The sequence below is a fragment of the Pinus tabuliformis genome, chromosome 2_1 (genome assembly GCF_031772625.1).
Source record: "Pinus tabuliformis cultivar Carrire ecotype Pingquan chromosome 2_1, CPIR1, whole genome shotgun sequence".
In the NCBI taxonomy this organism is placed as follows: Eukaryota; Viridiplantae; Streptophyta; class Pinopsida; order Pinales; family Pinaceae; genus Pinus; species Pinus tabuliformis.
The window spans coordinates 817,548,069-817,555,668 of NC_142299.1; positions in this window are offsets into that span (position 1 = coordinate 817,548,069).

Sequence of the window (7,600 nt, forward strand, 5' to 3'; positions counted from 1 at the left end):
AAATTTACCCCATCAATTCAATGTTTCACTAAATTTATATGTACAACAATTAGCTTAGTTGGGCATCAATTTTCAAGTAAACAAGCTAATCAAAAAGCCATATTATTAATTTAACCTCCATACCATAAGCATGGTCATTGCTGCTAGAATATGTCTATAGCCTCGACATGGATGCTTTTTAACCATTTTAGGTGCTAGTGTCCCATCTACTAGGAATAAATGCATAGTTTCAAAATATCATCTGAAACTTATTTCAATGCCAACTGAAGAACACTATCCTGGCTTGGTAACCAACTAAAGACAATTCCATTAATGATATCTAACATGGTGAACAAGCTGGCTCGTGATGAGACCTCTTGTCTCTCAACCTTGTGGTCGAAAGTCATTACCTTGGCTTGATGACCAATAATGGTAATCTCACAATGTTAGAACTTATGATCATGGTAGGTTGTGTATAATTTCCTGTAGATTCACAAGCTCATGTAATATACTAAAACAAGAGACAAGAATTTACTTCTACCTTTTACAGGGAAGAACATAAATATCGAGCAAAACAATAATCGACAAGATGAAGACAAATCAATGACACATAACACAATAAGTATCCGGGAAAAGCCACAGCTCAAAAACCTACTATCTATATTACATTAATCAGAAATACAAGATGATAATACAATGCCTATTCTCACAAGAACAATCCCAACATTCAGTATGATCAATCTCCCATCTCACAAGCAAGATCAAGCCAAACCTTAGCCTCTTCTGCTACTCTCCAAGCCCCTATTTCCTTGCACCCTTGGTCAAAGAATTTGGATGAATACAATATGCTCCGCTCAACCTTGAGCTTAGCCTGCACAAGTATTTCCTATCTTTCGCCTTGTGGCTTCCTTTGGCCAATACTTAGACAAGTTTCCAAGCCATCAAGCTTCTAATTCTTTGCATAATTCCTCAGAGAATTAGCTTGTATTTAAAGGGAGATTCCTTAGGTCTTGAATGCATGCACTATCAGTGCAACTTAGAAAAATATAAAACAAATAGTACATTGTCCCTGCAATCTAGTCTCAACTGGGTCTTTCTTAGAATTGACATGCATGAGTTTCTAATGAGGGAATATTCAGTTAACTAGAGTAGCACTAGTTGAGTGAACTAATGCATCAATTGATTGTTAACTCATTATTAGTTCCTCAAATAATTTGGAACTAATTTAACTGGACTTAACTCAATAAATTGAGTTAACTAATTACCACTCATACTTAACTCATCCTGGACACCTATAATACAGGGAGAACATATACATGACTTCAGAAAGACTTCCAACTCGAAATTCCTAAGTTAACTAAGTCAACTCACTCTATTTAACCATTACAAGTTGCTATGAGAATAAAATTCGATTTTAATTCTCAGTTTAATTCAAGGACAAATTAAATTGGAATTTCTAGATACTACTTTTATCATTTCTTGTTGTTATTTTCAACAGTTCCTCTCAAAAAGAAAGGAATTCAACTCGATCCCAATCCTGAACCTTTGGAATGTTCTACATGTAACACTTCCCTCTAGTGTTGTTGCTCCAACAACTCTAGAAATAAAAAAAATTTCCAAACTAAATCAGAATGATGCCTCTGTCATCAAAGTCTTTGACTGCTATTGCCTCCGTCGACTGAAAACTCAGTGCTTATATTGACTCTGCCTTTCTGCACTGTTGTCAACCTTCTCTATGCTCTTCAGTATCTCACTGCTCTAGCCTTTATCACTTTGATCAATGACTGCATCAATTCCACTGATTCCTCCTAACACTATGTTATTTGGGTTCTCGTAGCAAGGTACGATCCATGAGATAAAACCACTCAATGGACCCTACTCAATTTCAGCCCTCTTGGGACTATCACTTCACATCACCGCACCTCACACCTGGAGGTATGGTTGCATGTGATACCTCTATCCACCTGGCTAAAAATTTCCCCCTCTTGGAAGTCTCTGCATGAGTGGACACATCTACTTGGTCTCCTCTCAGCTTCTCTATTTGTGGTTGCTCCACAGCTCTTTGAAGTTGCTTTTGAGGCTTCTTCTGGGGCTACATGTTGAGAGGTAATTTAATCTCCATCTCAACCACCAAGTCTATAACCTTTGCCTTTCTCCTCAAGGATTTGCATGCATATTGAACCTCAAGAGCATATAGGTTCTTGTCTAGCACACCAATCTATTTCATTTGTCCCGCTGTCATGAAATATTCTAGAAAAAGAGATGATTTTAAATCAACCATATCTCCCACATTCGAATCTGATTTAGCTGAATTGTTTTTTTGAATTTGGGTATTTTTTCGCAAAGAATCCAAATATGCTATTTGTTTTTAAAAATTTTGCACAAAAAACTTCATATATGCTCTGCAAATTCATGGCCCAAAACTCAAAACTTCGAAATCTCCTCTAGTATATTGTTCTTATCCCCGATACCATGTAGAAAATTTCTACGAATCTAGTTATGATACCATGTATATTTTCCTGTAGATTCACAAGCTCATGTAATCTACTGAAACAAGAGAAAAGAATCTACTTCAACTGTTATGAAACCAACTCAAAAAAAGATAGAAAAGATAGATCAATGCCTTAGAATACAACAAGATTCTAGTACGTCTGATACATTTAGCTGGAAAAATGATTCGTTATGGTACAATGATCGCTTATAGCTCTGTAAGAATTCCCTGCTAAAACAAAAGATTCTTATCGAATTGCACACTTCTCCCTTAGGAGGGCACTCAGGATTTCTAAAAACTTACCACAGGGTTAAGAAGGAATTTTTTTGGGATGGCCTTAAATCAAATATTCAAAAGTTTGTGGCGGAATGTTTGGTTTGCCAACAAAATAAAGTTGAAACAATTAAGACACCGGGTCTATTACAACCTTTATCTATTCCAAGCCAACGTTGGGAGGAGGTTTTAATGGATTTTATCACATGTTTACCCGAGTATAAGGGGTCATAACATAATCAGAGCAGACATAACAATAATAATGTAAGGGCACAATAATAACAATAGTGGGCTTCTATGGGGCACAATACTAACAATATGGCACTACATGGCTACATCAATATAATAAGCGGGTTGTACTAATAACAATAAGGGGTTACACTAGTAGTATAGGGGCCTAACATGCCCCTCTCCTTCAAAAAGAATTGTACTCAACGCTTGAGTAGTTCTTGATTCTTTTGTATAAAATTATTTACCTCCCATGTGGAATCTTCAGCGGGTAAGTTCTTCCACTTGATGAGATACTCTGAAATTGATCGATTTCATAGCTGTCGGGTTCTTGTTTCTGTGACTGCTCCAAGTTCCAATATGATTTTTCCTTCGTCTTCAATTTCTGGCAATATTGTTTGAATTGAGATCTTTTGCAACTTTTGAATAAGTGGCCATACTTCTTCGTCCTTCTTCCATTCATCCCTTGCTTCATTTATCCAATTTGGTTGGATAATAGAAATAGCACAAAACAATGCTTCCACATCCTCATCCTTGAAGAGTCTTCCCATTCGGTAAGGTCACCATTTTTTAAGTACATGTAGTATTGCCAACATTTCCTTCTCATAAATAGCCTGCTTGAGCTGTAGCAGTAAAAATACCCAATCACCTACATCAACAGATTTTTTACTATGATGTTGATCTACCTGTTGTTTCGTTTGATTTTGCATTGAAGTGGCATTATCCTTTAAAAGTTGGAGAAATTGTTGTTGATGCTCGATGTGATCTTTCACTGCTTGAACCTTTTTCTTCTTGATATGTCCTTCTATCTCTAGAGTTTAAGGAGTGGTAATTTCTTCCAATCCTTTACAAGATATGGTTGGATTCATTTCTTGATGCTCGATGTGATCTTTCACTTCTTGAACATTTTTCTTCTTGATATGTCCTTCTATCTTGATAGTTTGAGGAGTGGTAATTTCAACCAATGAATTACAAGATATGGTTGGATTCATTTCTTCTTTCTCGATGTGATCTTTCACTTCTTGCACATTTTTCTTCTTGATATGTCCTTCTATCTTGAGAGTTTGAGGAGTGGTAATTCTTGCCAATGCTTTACAAGATATGGTCCGATTCATTTCTTCTTTCTCTAGGGTGGGGTCCTGGCATATATCTTCCTCTTTTGATGTTTCTTGATCCTCTTCTTCCTCCTCTTCATATTCTATGTAAAATAATTTCTTCTTAGCACACTTATGACCTTTATTGCATTTGCTATCACAATTGTAACAAAGCCCTTTTTCTCTTTTTTCTTCCAATTGTTGTGGTGTAACCCTTGTAGGTTGTGGAAGGCTAGGAGAAACAACACTTCCATATTTATAGCTGTGAGGGATATGCTTCCTGGTTTCCATAATTTTTCTTTCCAATATGTCACAAAGCCCTTTTACTCTTTCCAATTGTTGTGGTGTTGCTCTAAAGAAGGTTTTGCTCTTTGTATCCTCATAATGTGCTATCATTTCCTCCGTGAAAATTGACCACATAACAAGTTTTTTACGAGAACAAAGCCCTTCATACCGTAAAAATTGATCTGATTCTAAATATGAATATGTAATACATACCTTTTGTAATAGTGGCACACCATGTAGATCAAAATATTGCTCCATCTGAAGTATCCAATTTACCGGATCCTTGCCATCAAAATTCCTCATCTTGCTTTTTCTTGATTTTAGGAGCTCGATCTTGAAATGACCGTAACTCTATACTTTTGGATCTTTAAGTTCTGAAATTGTGACCTATGGTAGCCCTCTTTGTTCTCTTTCCAATGCCACAAGTCTGACCCAAATTGGATTCTCCAAGGAAGAGTTATGCAAAATCTCCCACAGCGACTTGATTATAGACTAGTTCAATAGAGCTAACTTGTACGACATGACACAAGTCACTGTTTCGACCTTTGGATCTGAAAAATGCATACAAGAAACTACAGTCCGTCCTCTTTCTGTACCTTCTTATGAAATTTCAATCCGATCCCTAGAGAGAAAGTTATGACGATTTTCCCCAGGTCACCTGTTTGGAATGTAATTCAGGAGTCTGCAAAAAGACCAACTTCCTCAGATCATATCTCCGCAAATATAGCGCGAAAAGCTCTAAAATTCGGGCCCACAGTTCCGCGTGATTTCTTCTCAAATGGTTTTTTTTTTCAACTTCTGAAACATCATAGAAAAAACATTATAGCGAAAATTCCATGATAACCTATTTGGAGCGGCGAAACCCTAGAATCCAAAGCTCTGATTCCAAATGTTATGAAACCATCTCAAGAAAAGATAGAAAAGATAGATCAATGCCCTAGAATTCAGCCTCTTCAAGGGGGCAACCTCCTTTACATTACATAAATGAACAATTCTTGGATAATACAAATGAAAAGACCTCCTTTCTATATATAGGAGTCTAAGGGGTCATAATATAATCAGAGCCGACATAACAATAATAATGTAAGGGCACAATAATAACAATAGTGGGCTTCTATGGGCACAATTCTAACAATATGGGCACTACATGGGTACATCAATATAATAAGTGGGTTGTACTAATAACAATAAGGGGTTACACTAGTAGTATAGGGGCCTAACATCAACTCTTTACAACGGAAGCACATAAATATCGAGAAAAACAATAATTGACAAGAGGAAGACAAATCAATGGCACATAACACAATAAGTATCCGGGGAAAGACACTACTTAAAACCCCACTATCTATATTGCATTAATCAGAAATCCAAGATGATAATACAATTATTGTTCTCACAAGAACAATCCCAACACTCAGTATAATCAATCTCCCAACTCACAAGCAAGCTCAAGCCAAAGCTTAGCCTCTTCTGCTACTCTCCAAGCCCCCATTTCTGTGTGCCCTTGGTCAAAGAATTTGGATGAATATAATATGATATGCTTAACCTTGAGCTTAACTTGCACAAGTATTTCCTATCCTTTGCCTGATGATTTCCTTTGGCCAATACTTAACCAAATTTCCAAGCCATCAAGCTTCTAATTTTTTGCACAATTTCTGAGAGAATTAGGCCATATTTAAAGGGAAATTCCTCAGTTCTTGAATGCATGCACTATCAGTGCAACTCAAAAAAATCTAAAACAAATAGTACACTGTCCCTGCACTCTAGTCTAAATTGGGTCCTTCTCAGAATCAACATGCATGAATTTATGATGAGGGAATATTCTATTAATAGGAGTAGCACTAGTTGAGTGCACTAATGCATCAACTGACTATTAACTCACTATTAGTTCCTCAAATAGTGGAACTAATTTAACTGGAATTAGCTCAATAAATTGAGTTAACTTATTACCACTCATAATTAACTCATCCGGGACCCCTATAATATAGGGAGAACATATACATGATGTCAGAAAGACTTCCAACACGAAATTCCTAAGTTAACTAAGTCAACACACTCTAGTTAACTATTACAAGTTGCTATGAAAATAAAATTCGATTTTAATTCTCAGTCTAATTCAAGGACAAATTAAATTAGAATTTATGGATCCTATTTTTATCTTTTCTTGTTGCTATTTTCAACAGGTTGGCACGTGATGAGACTTCCTATCCTTCAATTTACCATTTTTGTTTTTATGTTTAACTATGGTTACTGCTAATCTCATAGAGATTATTTATTAGATGGGGTGACATACTCCTCCTCATTAGGGGATTTTTGAGGTCTAAAATGGGCCTCCTAGGGAAATTATAAAAGAATAGTGGAAATAATAAAATAAGATTAGATTACATCATCAAATTTTAGAGGGAAAAAAGACAAAACTAGTTTTTCAACTCGTATTTTCAATTTATCTTTGTATGGGGTTATTCAAATTTCAAGCGGAAACACTTGTTGGATGAAGAATTTTGATACTTTCAATGGACCCTACTACATGAAAAACGAGAAATACATGAAAAATGTGATTGCAATAACGCTTTTTCATGTATTTTTCTTTTTTCGTGTAGTAGGGTCCATCGAAAGTATGCGACATGGGTACTCCTTGGATGAGAAATTAAATTTTGCATTCAACCAGTATCGTCACTTGAAATTTGAGTAAAGACTTAAGGAGATAAGTTGAAAACATAGTTTTATTATTTTATTATTTTTTAATCTTTGTACTGTTTTTACTCCAAAAATGGTGAATCATACCCCATGGTTGACATCATCATCTTGAACCCTATTGGTTCTTATAAAGTTTATTTTAGTCATACATTTTTCTTTGGAGGCCCATTTTAGACCTAAAAAATCCCCTAAAGTAAGAGCAACGGATGTCATAAAAATCTTTAAGTTGACTACTTTTCAGTTAGCTAAATTTGTTCACCAAAAGAACTCATGACTCCGAAAATGGTGAATCATCCCCCATGGTTGACATCATCATCTTGAATCCTATTGGTTCTTATAAAGCTTATTTTAGTCGTACATTTTTCTTAGGAGGCCCATTTTAGACCTAAAAAGTCCCCTAATGTAAGAGCAAGGGATGTCATAAAAAGCTTTAAGATGACTACTATTCAGTTGGCTAAAATTGTTCACTAGAATAACTCATGACCTTAAGTAACTACTATTAAATGTGTTTTAATTTCTTTAAAAATAGAGGTTAAAGATAGTTCATTAACAA